Source organism: Nomia melanderi, chromosome 3, assembly GCF_051020985.1.
Source record: "Nomia melanderi isolate GNS246 chromosome 3, iyNomMela1, whole genome shotgun sequence".
NCBI classification, from domain to species: Eukaryota; Metazoa; Arthropoda; class Insecta; order Hymenoptera; family Halictidae; genus Nomia; species Nomia melanderi.
In genome coordinates, this window is record NC_135001.1 from 2,068,609 (window position 1) to 2,086,155 (window position 17,547).

Here is a 17,547-nt window from a genome sequence, read left to right on the forward strand (position 1 = left end):
TAGCTGCGCAAGTGGAACGAGGTCCTCTTTGATCAGACAGTGGAATGAAAATAATATATAGCCGGACAAGTGGAATGAGGGGAGTACTGGGTCTGACAAGTGGCGCTGGTGCATATCTTGTCGGACAAGTAGAATGAGGCTAGTTTCTGGTCGGACAAACGGGAATGGGAATCTTGTCTCGTCGGACAAGTAGAGCAGCAATTGTCCCTGGTCAGGCACGTAGAATAATCCTACCTAATTTGATGTGTAGAATGCAGATCTTGTCGAGATAAAAAAGGTAAAAGTTTTATTGTATCTGGTCATGCGAGTAGAATGAGGTTCTAAAGTGTTACTTTACACAGATTTCCTTATTTAACAGATTCGTGAATGATAAACCATTGTGTTGGCCATGAAAACTCTCAGCTTCACTCGCCAGCCATTTAATATATTCAGACAGTCATTCGACAACAATTAGGAAACCGATGAATTTGAAGATTTCGCAGTCAAATGTAACATATGTATCACATGACGATAAGGATTTTATACAAAGTATCTTATTTGAATATTTTCAAGTCTCACTTATTCATTATTATCTCGAACACTGATTGCTGAAGACTTCGTTTAACCCCTTGCTTTATTATATCCTGAAACTTATGGCGAACATTTCGAATATATTGTAGTTAAACAAATATAAATGTTATTCGATTCCTTTGAGTCTAACTTGAATATTGTCTCTTTAATTCAATGGTCTAGGAGAAATTTCGACAGAAAGAGCCCGAAATTCGTCGTTTTTCTGGTAAATGGTTAACTGATTATAAGCTAATGACTTCTAACAAGTGCAACTGCGAGAGTAAATCACAAGGCGTTAAGGCGCAAGCATTGAATACGTTAACACTCGGTTAACACTAGGTTTATCTTCATCTTTATACACTTATCTCCACCAACAAGAGTCAATTACACCCAAAAGACAAGATCACACATTTTCTTTCAGTAACTTAAAAAACGACATAACTATATACAACGATCTTATAACTGTACAACAAAATTTAGAGTAAAGTAAACGAACAATTATCTCCCGCTAATGACCTAGTCATCGATGCAACATTAAACCAAATTGGAAAAAAATGTGGACCGTTACGACCAGACCATTTGGGACACAGATGATTCGCAGGCGACCGATGATGGTCTACAGAATCATGCCCTGTGTTGGTGGAATTACTATTTAAAATGATTGTAAGGCTTTTTTAGGGATAGTGAAATTTCGCGAGTTGAGGAGCAGGACAGAATAGACCAGCGTGAAACAGTATAGTACTGCGTAGAATAGATTATATATAGTTTAGTTTAATTCTAGTCCAGTTATATTCTATTTAAATAAAATTACAATTACTTCTATGCTTGTTTTCGCCAAACCTTCCAATCCCACAAATGGAACGATGAGATGTATAGATAAAAGTCAGTGCAAGTTTCAGAAAAGAAATGTAAACGTTTCTAGTAGTTTCCCTAGCGAAGTTCGGAAAGTGGAAATAACCCAGCCAGTAAACCTAGTGTTAATAGTGACGTGAGTTTGTCACGTGTAACAGGCTTAAGTGATAAAAGCAACGTCGAAATACTGGCGACTAATGTGCTGATGATTGATTAGGGTGTATCTAAACTGCCTCGGCGCACAATGCGATCGATGATAGATGAATCCATCATAATGAAATCTACGAACCCGTGAAAAAATGCTTATCATGTCACGTCGGTTTCACGGCCGGTCGATCCGTTTCGGAGGGAGGAAACGTGAAAATGGGAAACGATAGAAAACGAACGAAAAGGCGGAGAGCGAGCCGGGCCAGACTGAAGATTTCCTCGACGATGTTCCCGAACTGAATTTCCCACTGGTTCTTCAACTTCCAATTAATTAGGACGCTAATTAAGGCGAACCGAAGCGAACGTGACCGCCGGTCCCATTATTCCCGGAGCGGCGTGGGCTCAAGGATGATCAAAGACCAGCGGAACGAAAAACTTCCGAGTTTACTCTTCGTCGAAATTAATCGCGGAAATCGTTTCGACGATCGTCACGATCGTATCATCGTCGAAGCGATTTCGTTCCTTTCCTGCGGCTTTCCGTGGAAAACTTCCGACGTTACGTTGTACGTTATTGTATTGGCGTGGCAAGAAAGTAATTTCGGGTTTTTAGAAATAAAACTCAATTTTTAATTTAATTTTTTACTTTTTTCCATTGTAAGCAAAATCACGCGCAGTTTGTTTCTGTAGTAAGTTAAAAGTGTCAAGTACCAAATCTTAAAAGAAGCAAATTATAATATTCACAGAAGAATGACAAAACGAACATAACGCTATCTATTTGTGCAAATTTGTTTGTTTCCGATTATTCAAAAGCTAACGGATGCTTCTCGAAGAAACCACTAGAGAAATTAATTTAGCAATACGCAAACTACATTGCAAATCGATTCAAGTCTCAATATTCGCACTATCTAGTTCCTACAGAGAAATTTCAGAAAGACAATTTGACTGTAGTTCTAGTATTAATTCCAGCGACTATACCTACGCGAGTTCTAAAAGACCAGCAATTAAATATCCACTTTCAATTGAAACGAAATATCAATTATGACCCACATCACTTACAATACCCAAACCTCGAATCTCCCAAAACTCCATCAAACACTTCACACATCCAAACATTCTAAGAACACCACATACCCTACAAACAAACAAACTTACCAAACCAACGCTAAACAAACCAATCCATCTCTCCAATCAACCCACAACCACCTTCACCTTAATCTCATCCTCATCCCAAGATCGAAGACCCAATCCAAGGATCACAAGCTAATAAGTCCCAGCTCATTCAAACTTCAACCTCCACCAACACCGCTCCTCTATCACAATTCGTCCCCCCGCCGTGTCCAACAAATTTCCCAGTGTAAAGTGAAAGCGGTACGCTTCAAAGAGTTTTCTAAACCGCGAGATGCTCCCTGGAGGGTGATACGTTTCCGTGGATCGATGGTTGATCAAGGAACGGGGCGAGCTGCGGGGGTGTCGTGCACAGGAGGGCAGGAAGGAAGGAAGGAAGGAAGGAAGGAAGGAAGGAAGGAAGGAAGAAAAGAGGAGTCGGCGTTTACCGTGGCGTGTTCGTGCGCCCGGCGATCACGATGAAGTTTCACTGGTCTTGCAACTCACTCGACGATAGCGGTGCTCGGAGTCCATCGCGCTGTTCCGCAGTGGCAAGTAACGCGGCTACGTAGAATCCATTTGTTCCCGAGGCATCTCGTTCCCCGCCATTGCTCGCTCGCCGTTCCATTCCGGCCGTGAGCGTTATCGCGAATTCCTAGCTCGGCCCGGCCTGTCTAAGTTCGGCGCGCGCCTAAACGCAGAGTCGTCGGCTGCTCGTAAGTGCAGCTCTCGTGATATTACCGTGCAGCACGCCCGTCCCAGTTTTTTTGCGGGCCAGCGCGGACGGGCTGCCACGGGAACCGGCGTAACTCGTCGCGGATCCCCCTCGCGTTCTTCCCGCACAACACGGTGATCAATCTTTTTCAGGAGCGACAGCTTTTTTGACGCGAACTTTGTTTCTGATCGCCCTCTCTCTGGCTCCAGCAACGCGCAGCTCTTCGGGCTTTTATTTTGCTCCTGTCGACGATGTTTGCCTTTGGACGCAGAAATGGAGTGTCTAGGATGTTGCGTTCAGTAATTTTTGTGGTTGAGGGTATGCTTTGAGGGAGATAGTGGATCGAGGCCTGATTTACGTTGTGTGGTAATGAGAAATTTCGTTTTTATGGATAGTTAGCTGTGAGACTTCGATGATTCTGCAGTATTTAAAGAAGTATTTAATTTGATTCGAATTGATTATGTGGTTAAAATGTATTGCAGAACAATGTTTGAGTGTTTCGATGTGTAGTATAAGCTGATCTCGCTGAAAATCGGTATCTGTATAATTCAGTTTTCTGAAAATTAGTACACTGTGTTCACGTTGAAACTATCGAGCAGTTCAATCGACTTTTTGAAATCCTTCATAGCTTTGAAGTTGCCCAGTTTCGTGCAGGAAACTGCCTTTGGCCGCACCGTGCAACGGAAATATGATTAACCGTTAGCTCCTCAACGGATTTCAAGCTACCTGCAATTCTAAGTCTGTTTCATAGTACCCTTAATGAACATCACAGAATATCACAACAAATCTTAGATGTTTAATCTTCAAGATAAGCTACAAACGCAACAAACGCATTAATCTTAAGGTAATCTCTTCACTACTTGCGCTGGAAACACGTGTTCTTCTCAAAAATTGCCAACGACGCATTGTATACGTCGATAGTCTTATTGGATTACATATTTCAGATTGTTTCGAAATCTGCCATTTTGTAAGAAAACATTGATAAAGAAGAATAGCGCACATATCCATATATATTAGTCGAAGACAAAATTCTTCGGGCAAGATCCTGCCGTGTCCCTAAATTCGTTGCCACTAGTGGTTAACCATTTAAGTGCCAAGCAGCGCTTGGAATTAAATTAACTTCATTCATTTACCTTCCTTTTAATCATTTGTTTTTATTCTAGCTCTTACCTGTTGAGAAATAAAAAAACGGAACGATCACACTATTTACAATCTTTTCACATAAAAATAGAAAAGCGCAATTCAGTTTCGTAAAAGACCCGTGGCACTCAAGCGCTTAACCGAAAGCTAGCTCATTAAATACCCTCGAAGCATGTAAACGGAAAGGAAATAAGACTCGATTTCCTAACTGGACCTCGTACGTCTCGCCAACAAACAAACGAGCGATTCTTTATCCCTTAGTTACCGCTGTAATCTCCGTATCTGGAGAATGAATATGTGCATCTACGTGCTGAAGACTAAAGTAACCTTTCTTTCCAGTGCTCGAGCCATTCCGTAGATCTCTCTCTCTCTCTCTCTCTCTCTCTCTCTCTCTCTGCTCTCTCTCTCTCTCTCTCTCTCTCTCTCTCTCTCTCTCTCTCTCTCTCTCTCTCTCTCTCTCTCTCTGCTCTCTCTCTCTCTCTCTCTCTCTCTCTCTCTCTCTCTCTCTCTCTCTCTCTCTCTCTGCTCTCTCTCTCTCTCTCTCTCTCTCTCCCTCCCTCCCTCTGTCCCATTCGTTCTAGCTCGTTCTCTGTTCCTCTCGTCATGTTTTCTTCAAGATAACGGTGAAGCCCATTATCCGTGGGGCTTCGCCGTCTTCGATCTCGATCGCAATGTTTCACGCGAGCCAGCGTCGATGTACGAACCGGTCGTTACGAGGGAATGAAGGAAATCGGGCGATGTTCCCCGGAGATATCAGCGAGATACGTAATGGCGGCGTCCCGCGTCAGTCTTTGACTACCGCGATCACGTTAGCGATCGCGCGGAGAATATCGAAAACGCGTTACCGCGCTCTATGCAACCGTTACACAACCCGTTCCGCGTTTCTTCCATGCCCGAGTGCTCGTTTCTCCAGGCAGCTGCAGTTTCTTCCCCCTTTTCTTCCCCCTCTGTTGTTTCTCCACGTCGGCAATGACCGATTCCAACTTTTACCATCAACCATTCTTCCCCCGCGACGTCTCGCGATTATTATCTCCCCAGCCCGCCATTTGTTACGTTCGCGGATTCGAAGAGAAAAAAACTGCTGCTTCCGGCTCTTGCTTTCCCCAGCGATTCCTGGTATGTTTATTCGCGGACTGGGGATGACTGCTTTATAAATGTACACTGGATAAAGTTGCGGCGACCATTCAGTTTGGAACTCGCTGAATGTTTATTCTGCGAACTTTTTTCGCTGCTGTAATTAACGTATTTTTGTCGTGTTCGTTTATACATATTTAGGAGGGTGTTTTCTTGATTCATGAAAATCAGGGTGCAATGTTGCATTGATTCTTTGATAACTGTGCAATCGTGGAATTTCGCGATTTTCGAGTAGCAGGAGTTACTCTTCCTGAAGAAACCTGATCGATAATAATTCATGTAGGGACAATATAATTTTGCTTTTATTCGTGAAAATTACCTATTCCCGATTTCTTATTTTCGATTATTAAGATGACAGATGTTTCTCTGAGGAGTTATTCAAGAAATTGATTTATCAATACGCAAACTGAATTGGAAATTAATTAAAGTCCCAAGAGATGAACGCTTGGAGCTTCTATAGAAGAATCTCAAACAGTCGGTTTAACTGTAGTTTTAGTGTTAAACCAAACATCGAGTATCAACGACACAGAATGTAATCGCATTTCGAGTAAAAGAATTGTAAATATTGGTGTTCGTCGAATCTCGGTAGAAAATGTTCCCTGCGAGTCTGTGTACCGCAACGCGAAAGATTAATCCTGTGTCTATGGCCTCGTGGAGACGTCCGGTTCACCGCGTTCACCAGATTTACTCTTTCTCCGTGCCCAAGTTTCGTCTATTCGCGGGATCAATCTCGCCTGGAATGGACGTCAAGGTTCTCAACTTAATCTCAATGAAAAAGCAAGGACAGGGATGGATTATAACGCCGTTTTTGCAGAAATTTCGTCTGGGTATCCGCACTCCATTTGCAAGGAGATCACACGGTGTATCGCGCACGTCGCATAGTGCAACCGTTTGTGGATAAAACTCTAAAATCCGACTATTCGTGTAACGAAAACTGAAGGTTACCAATGTGCTGCTAATTAGTCACTGCTATGCAAAATGATTTTCATTTGGAAAATCAAAATTTTTTGCAAATGTATTTCGTTTCTCTACTTATGTAACTTTTGAAACCAGCATATGTTTAACTCTGTACCTTACAACTTTTGTATGAAGCATGCTTTTCTATCACTAATACTTTTAAAGTATCAAACATTGACTTTTCATTAAGCATTAGTTTAGTTGGTATAAACCCACTATTACAATAACAAATCTATAATCAGTCCCACTTGACAAGACGGTAGACTTGAAGAATCAAAATTTTCTACAAATAAATTTTGTTGAAATCGAATCGTAAGGTATCCATTTTGATTGAAGAAACTTCAAAATATCCCCATAATGTGACAATAATATAACCACCATATGCTTAGCTCTATACCTCACAACTTTCATTTGAAGCATATTTTTCCATCACTAATACTTTTTAAGTTACCAAGATTTATCCAGAAAACTGACATTTGGCCGCACTGTGCGGCGTTCTCATTGTGAAATCTATGTTACACTCTTTTTATGCTCTCGATTACACGCGAGCGGGCCCGCGAGAATACATGTTTGGCCGGCAAATATTAAAGGGTCGGCGCGCACAGGGACGATTGATTCGCGCCACCTAAATGAACTGTTAATCGGGTAAATTGTTAACGTTCACGGCCGTGCCGACCACACGCTGATTACGCATCGGTCATTGGATTAATACCCTGTCCGGTCGGCTTCGAATCGGCACCGGCTAAACGACCGAATAAAACATTCAAACCTGCAATCGGGATTCGTGCGGCCCGCCTGAAATATTCATCTAGCGGATATCGTCCGACCCGCATTCGTTCGAAGCTCGTCGGATGGAAACAATGTCGTTTTCGAGACGATTTGATCGAATCTTTGACAGGATTATTGTTAACCTTTACATTCCAAAAGTATGTCACTAGAAATATTTAACATTTTCTCATAGGATACAGACAACCTGTTTTGAAAGAAACTTAAACTTTTTTTTTGTTTCAATATTTCACAATATTCAATAATAAATATTAAACTTTATAAGGTATTTAATCAAGTGGTCACTGAGAATGGCTATTGGAGTGCAAAAGGTTAAAAAACGATCTTTGACGCTGTCTTTGATACGTTGACAAGTGTTTTGTGTAATCTTGTATGGGACTTGTGGAGTTTGTGAATATTTAGTGATAAAGAACAATATCTATGAGTTTTATAGTGTTTCTATATATGTATGTTACGGTATTTTGAGGAAGAATGTTAAATGTTCTGTGATAATGGTTTACTTTTCAATTTCAATCACTCACCCAGCGCAGAAGTATTGAAGCCAAACGACTTACGCATTCAGGTTACCATTATTTTCTCGTTTGCTACATTAAGGTCAGATCAGTGGTCTGGGTTAGGTGAAAGCTGGGATATTTACCTGGAAAGTAAGAAAAGAGTACATAATTAGTCACATGTAACGATATTAACCTGAATAGAATACAATTTTATGTTCAATTTTAAGGAAACTTAACACTAGATTTACGAAAGTTGATTCTACTGTTCCTAGAAAACTACGTGATCGACTATCGTGAAAATTGTAGCTTCGAAACTAGAGCATTGGAATCCCCTTTTGCATAACTGCATCAATCGAAATCAACTTAAACAGTTACTAAATAGTGTTTAACCTTTTGCCCTCCTATGTCGAGTGTGACTCGACATCAGTTTTATTTACAGGTGTGCTTCTTTGTCAAGATATTTTTAAAATAGATCATATTATGTTATTTTCAACATTATTAGCAAAAACAATCATTTACACTATTCTCTACGAACTATTTTCTAAAATGTATTTCAAATAAAATGTAATAATACAGAGTTATCGATGAAAAAATACAAAAGAAATTCGGAGTGCAAACGGTTAAAAAAATCAATATTCATCAGACTGACAGATTTCGAGAGTCCAGTGTTAAGTAAATATTTCTATAAGTGAGATAATTAATAAATATGACAGTTTTTAGGGTGGAATGATAAATATAGAATGTACATGGTGAATCGATGAGTAATGATCTGTTGACTGAATCATAATTTTTCACACGAGACATCTGCAACGACCGCCAGGTTTGTTTTCGTGATAATTTCCGCGGGGAGGCGATAGAAAAGGGCGGCGAAACGAAGCAGATGTCCTGCAGAGTGGACGTTCACCCGTCCACATGCTCGAACCCCCCAACGAAGCGGTCGCAACCCTATAATTTTCAAAGCCAACCTGTCCGGCCAGTACGAACGGTAAGAACCCAACTGCATTGTGCCTCGGTACCCTCAGGGGAAACTCCCATTTGCACTCGAAACAATATTCACTCTGAACACGCGTTATGAAATTAATAACTACCACGTTGCGGTGAATCATTAGCGTCTGATTGGTTGGTCTGGATTTCCTCATTCTATAGGATTCTCTTTCTCCCCCCCCCCCCCCCTCTCTGGTTATTATAATATTATCGTAATATTTGGGATACTCGAGATTGTAATTGAGTTTTTGAGGAACGAGATTAAATGAAGTTGTTATAGATTTTGAATTTGATAATTTGAAGCGTTGAAACTCTGAAAATGTGAGGGTTTGGAACTTTGAAAATTTGAGTATTTGAATATTTGAATATTTGAATATTTGAATATTTGAATATTTGAATATTTGAATATATGAATATATGAATTTGAAAATTTGAAAATTTGAAAATTTGAAAATTTGAAAATTTGAAAAAATTTAAGTATTTGAATGTTTGAAAATTTGAAAATTTAAATATTTTAATATCTTAAAACTTAAACATTTGAATATTTTAAAAACCTGAAAGCATATCCTCGGCATTGAACTTTGTAGCCACTATATCACATTTTCTCGTTTATGCAAGACTCAAGAAAGGCACAGCATTAGAACGTGTAATCTGTATTCAACGACTGTGTCAACTACAAATATCCGAACAGTCTTTAAAGGACAATCGAATCCGCCCACCTGTAGAGTTGGTTTTGTGCCAATCTTGTAAACTTCTCATGTTCATTGTCCTTTCCGTTGCTGTTTAATATCAAGATACCTTCTTGCCGTATCTCCTGAAATGATCTGCTACGATTACGTTTATATTAGTACGATAGTTCTCGAAATTAACACGCAGCAGACTTGCATATCCAATTATACAGCTACGAGAAGACTAGATTAGCAAATACAGATCTCGAATTTCCCTCATAGACATTTCCGTCTCTGCAGACACTGACGATGCTAAGTAACCAGTTCTCGTTTCATCGGTTTTTCATAATTTGTATCCACGAATAAGTCATGATATCAAATAACCGATTCGGAGAACAAACAATGCCACTAACAATACCCGCATATTTCCGACGGTCAACTACAGGCGCGACAGCATCAACTAAAAATTAAAACGTCAACAGTGACCAGAATTTAAAATTGTGGCGTGTGTGCCGGCGTGAAAACTCGACAACGAATGTCATCGATATTGAAAAATTGAAATACCTTTATAAAGTGTGCCGTTTCGCCCGTCACGGATTTTCATTTTAATATTTTAAAAGCATCACTGGTTTAACCGGTTGTGTCAAATTGTTTTCAGCGCTTCTTCGAGCGTTTATTCATGCACGCTAAACAAAATTGCTGTTGAATCGACAGTTAACAGTCACATTCATTTTCAAAAGACTTCAACGCGAATTGTCCAAATTTCTCTCCAGCAGAATAAAATATTAAACATATTACGAAAATCTCGAAGAAACCGCATTTTTCTTTTCTTTTATTCTTTCCTGTATAATCATTGTGATTAATAGCAAAATGAATGATCGACTTTATGTACATTCTTTATTTGAATTTAAGGCATTTAAATTTTGTCATTGTTCTCGATCACAACATGTTTATTAACTCTTCGCACTTCTCTTTGCTTCTCATTTACTAATTAATTTGACACAGCAAAGTAGTTTGATTTTAATCACGATACTCCGTATATTGCATGAATACGTGAAATATTGGAATGAAATAGTTTTCTTCCTCAATGCACATGCGATTTCTTGTTAACTTAACACATTGTTGACCGGTAATTTTACGCAGAAGCTATTCCATGTCACCGGTTATTATTCCGCATTTAAATATGAAAATGAGATAATCTAAATAAACTTCAATATACTTCATTTATACATAATGAATTGCAATGAAACTTTCGACATATCCTTTACATAATGTTTAATATTTTGCTTCTGCAATGTTCCATGTTGCCCTGCGTTTCAAAAATTGAAATAGCTAATGCAAGTGCGAACACGAGATAACTCGTCACCGGTCAACAATGCTTGAGCATGAAAACACGAGTTAACTGTTTGATTATATTTTTTATTTTTATTAATTAATGAGTGATCGGTCAACAGCGTGTTAACACGTTGAACACCGCACGATTTTAAAAAGGGAAATACACAAAATAGAAAAAATATAATATTAAATCATTTAATTGGATTGCATTATTACTGTTCCATATTCATCTAGCCGGATGTCACCATATTAGATAACATTATTTATAATATAGAAATATTTTCATATAATCACCGTTTAATTGAGTGAACTAGAGTAATTCGATTTGATCGGGGGGCACCTGTGAGCCCCATAACATTCAACGTTTTAATTTCAGAAAATCTCATCTGCAGTTAATTAGAAAATATTGAGTATTTCCAGTGAAAAACTTGTGGAGTGCAAAGGGTTGACACTACAAAACTACCAGACGAGTCGAAAGATCGCATTCCTCGTGTATTCTTCTTTGGATTCTATGTCTACGAGAAGATATGCATAAATATCCGGATTCTAGTTAGAATGCCAGCGCAAACAAATGTCCGAGTTGACCCAGTGATTAATGTCCAGTTTGGGCCGAAGATGATCCAGCTACTGTCCAAAGCGGGATTAAACACTCTGAACCAACACCTAAGTCCGGAAATCCTCGATGGGTTTCCACTCGCGGATAGTCTACCTCTATAAGCAGGTTCAAGTGAATTTCATTATTTTCATCTCGCTCGCTAACGTATTATACGTTTCCCATATTTTCTGGTAAGCATTATTCACCTACCATGTTAAATCCTCTGTATTTCTTTTCTCTAATCCATCCAAATGAAATCGTAAAAATATTGTTTAACACAGCGTTGTATCTAGGTTTTCTTTCAATGCAATTTAAACAGATTAATCCATATGCTAACAACTTAAGTTTAATTATCCTTTTTAATCTACAAATATTCACTTCTCTTGATAAGAATTTGTATTTACAAATTACCTAAGTGTTCCATATTAGGAGCCATTTTTTCAGAAGCTGTTTTCAACTTTATTTACATTCTTTATCTTAGGTGGAAGGCATTTAAATTCTGTCATCAATTATTGTATGTTCATTTATTACCACTAATACTACCAGACGGGTCAAAATGATGTATTCCTAATTCCTTCTTTTCGCAATTATCAAAAATACAACAACAGTTTCTCTGAGAAATCATCAAACAAATTGATTTATCAATACGCAAACTGAATCATAAACGGATAAAAGTCTCAATAAATGCACTCTTGGAATTTCCACAGAAAAAATTTCAAGAACACAATTTAACTGCTCGGTTTAGTATTAAATTCTCAACGGATACACTCTCCAAGTTCCAACACACAAATTTCAACATCACAATTCACCATCTCAGTTATAATCTTAACCCTTTGTCCTACAATATAGTAGATTCTATTAGCAGTCTAGTAGATTCTTCTACAGTATAGATGATTTCCCTTAAAACTTAATAAACATAAATATTATTCAATTTGTTTGAATGCAAATTACATATTATTCCTCGATTATACCTAGTATATACGTTGCCGCAGAATAAAACTGGAATTTTCTTATTTCTAATAAACCATTAACATCAAAGTAGTCAGTTCAGAAATCATAGGTCAAGGGGTTAATTCCTTCATGTCTTGGTTCAGGTCATTGAAAAAAATCGCGTATCTCCGTTTCGTCTAGCTTCTCGACACAAGTGTTCCATATTAGGCGCCGTTCTACTGCTCCAATCCGATTTCAAAGATCCGCCGGGGAGTAACTTGATAATGAAGACGGCGTTAGACGATTTGAAGCGACCCGATGTGTCTTGAGGCCGTCCGTGAGCCTTCATCTCGCCGCAGCCGTTCGTGATCCGAGACGCCCTTTAATCTCCAGCCGCAGACAACGGCCGTTACGCCGCTCGACGCCCGTACTCCATTCTCCGCAGTGGCTTATCCTTTCTGATAATTAACGCAGGCGCCCGATACTATTTATATGTGATAGCAAACTCGATGCTCGCGGCGGTTCGGCTTAGCCTGTAACCCACGGCTGGTACAGCGGCGCGCAACCGTGCCGTAATTTCGTCGGGCGCGGCCCGCCGCGCTCGTGCTTCCAATTACCGCGAAGTCGTATTAATCCCTGCGAAAATCCCGTGTCGAGGTGATAAACGCGGCCCGACGCGGTTGCAACGGGATTACGCTGCGCCGTGCCACCTGCAGCGAAGATACCGCCGTTTACACGGAGCCGGGCCGGACTCCGGAGGAAAAGTGTCCTTCGAAAACCGTGGGGCCGAGCGTTGTGTAATGGCCTGTCCAAAGATACGAGATGGGAATGTAACGCAGGATTTTCTGGTTTGAATAATGGCACGGTGCAACTTGGTTTGAATATTAATTCTGTTCATTTGATCTTCTCCGCTTGGAGGTTAGAGGAAGAATGCTGCGAGAAGGAAAGTTTAGCTAGGACCTCTTCTTGTCAGCATAGCTCTCTCTATTGCGCCCCGAGAATTCAGGACGCGTTCCTTTAACCTTTTGCACTTGAAAGTTTTCTGCTAAAAATATTTAATACTCTTTAATAAATATAGACGTTCGTTGCGACTAATGTAACTAATTTAATTGGCACATTAAGGGACAAAGGTGTTTTACCTTAATATTTCACGTAGTGATGCATTGTATAAATTTTAATATTAAATATTTAACTTTGTAATGTTGTCGTATTGAAACTAGTGACTGAGAGCCTTCCGAGTTTCAACACTTTGACTGCTACGTCACCTGAATTCGGAGCATTATTTTTCAGAGAAACTTGGAATTTTCTTGGTGACGTACCGAGCAAACCGAATTTTGTTGGATATATTAGATATAAGAAAGATAGTGGAGCAATTATTAGGGAGAATCTTGATTTCTCAGTTTCTGGTTAATCACTTTTCCTGTAACATCGAGTCAGACTCGAGGTATTCATTTATTTTTCATACAAATGAGTTTTCAAGACAATGAAATTCTTTTCATTTTCTACTAAATTATTAACGATAAACTGGTTTATCAAACAGAATTGTGAAAGAAAACATAGGACAAGAGGTTAATAAAGAAAACTGTTTCGAGAACTGCTCGGTAGTTTTAGTGTTAATGAGCATACGTTTAAAGCTAACCCTTTGCTCGAAAATTTTCCATTAGAAATATTCAACGTTTTCTGGTAAGATATAAACGACGTTATTTGAAACTGATTAATGAGAAAACATAAATCAAGAAACACAGCTATTTTGTTTCAATATTTCACATATCGATGCATTGTACAAAGCTTAATATTATACATAACCTTATAATTGTGGGAATGGACGTATTTGAGTGTGAGAATATATATGTGAGTGTGAGCGCGTTTTGAATGAATGTTCAAAGCATTGGAATATTCTATACTATATTGATTAATGCATGATAATGAAAGAATGTTCTAGAAAGTGTGCGAGTGAGACAAGAGCATCTGAGTGTATAAATAGTGTGTGCGTTGTTTGATTTGTTGATTGTTTTATTGCGAGCTGTGATGAAATAACTATACTGTTTCAAATAAAATTCTCTTTCTCCTACATAATTTTACTATATTAAATCAAGCGATGACTAAGAGTCACTTCTCGAGTGCAAAGACCTAAACACGTGATATGTAAACACTGCCAAAGACCTTTCGCCGACTGTATTTCGATTGTACTCCGTTCCCCGGAATTTCCGAGGATTTTCGTCGACGGAAATTTCTGCCGTTCGTCCGCGAACGCGAGTCGAACAACTGAATTTTCATGTGCGCGCACACCTGCTATAAAGAAGAAGAAGCAGGTGTGCCTATGTCAGCGGACACCTGGGACCCCTGGCGCGATAAAACACGGACTCGCAATATTGTTAAATTAATTGGTATTAGTAATAGATTGGCACTATTGAATTATCCAAGATCCGAATTAATATTCGCCAGCTAACATGAATAGTGGATTAAGATTATTGAATTATTCGATTGATTACGCCCCCGTGATATTAGTAAATTAATCAAATTTCATGCGAATCGATATTAATGGATTATCAATTATAATACGCGCATATAACATTAGCGAATAATTCAGTAGTGTATCATGCGCAATAGATCTTGATTCATCCAATGAGTCTCATTACAAAGTACAATATATACATTATTTGATTCCCTTTTAACACTAATCATACTGGCATTTGTCCTATCGTAACTAGTTAAATAACTGGCTACAAAATAGAGATAGACAAATTAGACGATAAATTTGTTTCAGTTTCAAACAGAAGCAAAAGGAAGGATGAAAATGGAAAAATCAATTAATCGGACAATATAGAAATCGATATAACATTAAATGAACAAAAGGAAACGCAGAATTTTAACCATTCGCGGACGAAGATTCTTTGAAATACACAAAATCTTCAGCAGACGAAGCTAAATGATATATTAATTGCTCAAATAATAGGAAAAACAGAAACTACGCGCTGATCTCTTGTTATTTGAGTAATTAAATCATTTGTTGGCGATTCAGTCTTTGAAACAGGAACATCTTATTTTACCAAAACGTCGACATTCGTCCACGAAGGGTTAAATCCGGTCATTTGGCCGGTTCCCGGTACGATTAGTGTTAAATCTTTGAAACTACTTATACTAGTACTCGCATATTTCGCCAGCTAATTTCGCTCTAAAACGCGTTTACCAACGAAACCTCTTCAGCAACGAACAACCCGACCCCGATAATCGAGTTACGATCCCCGAACAGCTTTCCACCGTATCGACCATTCGAATCGTAGCCTCGCGAACGTTCGAGACCATTCAAGATTCGATTCCACGGAAAACCACTGAAATCGTTCCCCGCGTCCTCGTCGATGGACGTTCGGTCCCGATAATATATCCGCCGCTCGGCAAAGGTGGCAAGAGAAAAACGAAAACTCCGCGAGAAATCGAATAGCTTTCCGAGACTATTAGCCCGTGTTCCAGCCCAATCAATCGAACTAGAGCGGTAAACGGAAAGAGAGGAGGGAATCGTTCGTTCTCCGTCTGTCCAGAATATAATCCTCTCTATAACTATTGCGTTTGTCTGACTGGCTGGATTATATAGCACAGAGGACGTCGGCAATCATCAAGCGCTAACGTCGTCTCTCGTCTATGCCCTCTTGATTAGCGATGGGACCAAGTTCAAATATAATATGCTGCTCTTTGGAGGAACGCGAAACGCAAACCAGACTCGGTTACAAGATTCTACACTGTAGTATCTGCGGCGGATGCGTCGAACTTCATTGCTGGGTGAACATAGCTCTGTGGAACGTCTGAATTTCGATTGTTTTCTTAACAGGTTGATTGCCATGAAAAATTTCAGCGGTTTACGTGTTACTTATTCTTTTAGCAACAATAAAAAGAAACAATTATCAATTCTTTGGTGTATAGTTATTAGGTTACACAGTGATCCAGTTATTTTCATTCAACGCCAGTTATCGTACGGATTATAATTGTTTTTAAGTCATTTCGTAGCTCTGGTCATCAGTTACACTCCTAGTGTTTATTTAACTAAAAAATTATAGTCTCCTTTGGAAATGTCATCTAGAAATATACGCAACCAACTAAGTGATTCATATAAAAACGATATGTTACAAAAATTGTAACAATAGATTATTTTCGGTTTCTCCAAGCATTCATCATGATATTCAAGTGAAATTACCTATTTACAAAATCATTACGAATACCCAATACTTTTAAGATATCAATAATCCCGAAACAAAAGAATTCAAACTAGTCAAAGGAACTGGTACGGCAGTTCTAGAGTTAACACGTTAAAAAACCATGTGTCACCGACTGACGCTTCTGAATAACTTGAAAACAATCGTAAAACATACAAAATAATCGACGTCGAATTAAAAAGTTTAATAAAGTAACTAAGTTGATAACAGTGTAATGCAAAGACTGTAACCTCAAATCGTGAACTATTGTTGCTATTTTTCTTTGATAAAAAGGAACAACCGTACAGAAAAACGGTCAAGATTTCCGTGGCGCTTAACGCGTTAAACAAATCGTTCAACGCAAATATTGGACGTTGGTAGCATGTATCCGAGGATGCTCTAGTAATCTACGCGATCTCATAACAGCCCCCGTCGGCTTCGCCACAGCGAATAATTTGCCAACAGCTGGAACACCTGTCGTCCTCCTCCCGTCGCCGGTTACTGAGACTGGGCGAGCCTCTTTTGCATGTTGGTTCGCGTTTTATCATCGGGTGGGCACACGCTCGCCGGTTTTCCTTTTCGTTTTCCCGGCCGGCGGCCCTCCAGCGAGCGTGACGTCCTCGAAAATAGCTATCGCCGCGCCCCGAGACCCGTGGTATTACGTGGAAAATCTTCCCGACGCCAGATACCCGCTTTTTTCATGCTAATGACGTTATTGCCTCCCTCTTTAATCTCGACGCCGCGACATTCACGAGTGGCTCGCCCGTGACGGGCTTCACGGCCCGCAAACGCGGAGACTGATGAGCCCGGCCCGTCGATTTTCGGAGCGGGTGAACTGATACCGAGTGCCCTCTTCCGGGATTCCTCTCGCGAGGCTTGCTCGTTACTTCAAGCAGAGCACGGAGAAACGAAGAGTGGCGAAACTATTATTTCAAACTTCTCCATTAATTTCGCATGTAAATAACGTACA

General features: G+C 39.5%; 1 protein-coding gene across 3 annotated transcripts in view; it reads right to left on the reverse strand.

Moving 5' to 3' along the window:
- Positions 1-17,547, reverse strand: part of Fas1 (fasciclin 1 Fas1 domain-containing) — a 407,539-nt gene that overhangs the window by 173,161 nt on the left and 216,831 nt on the right. The window lies entirely within an intron of this gene.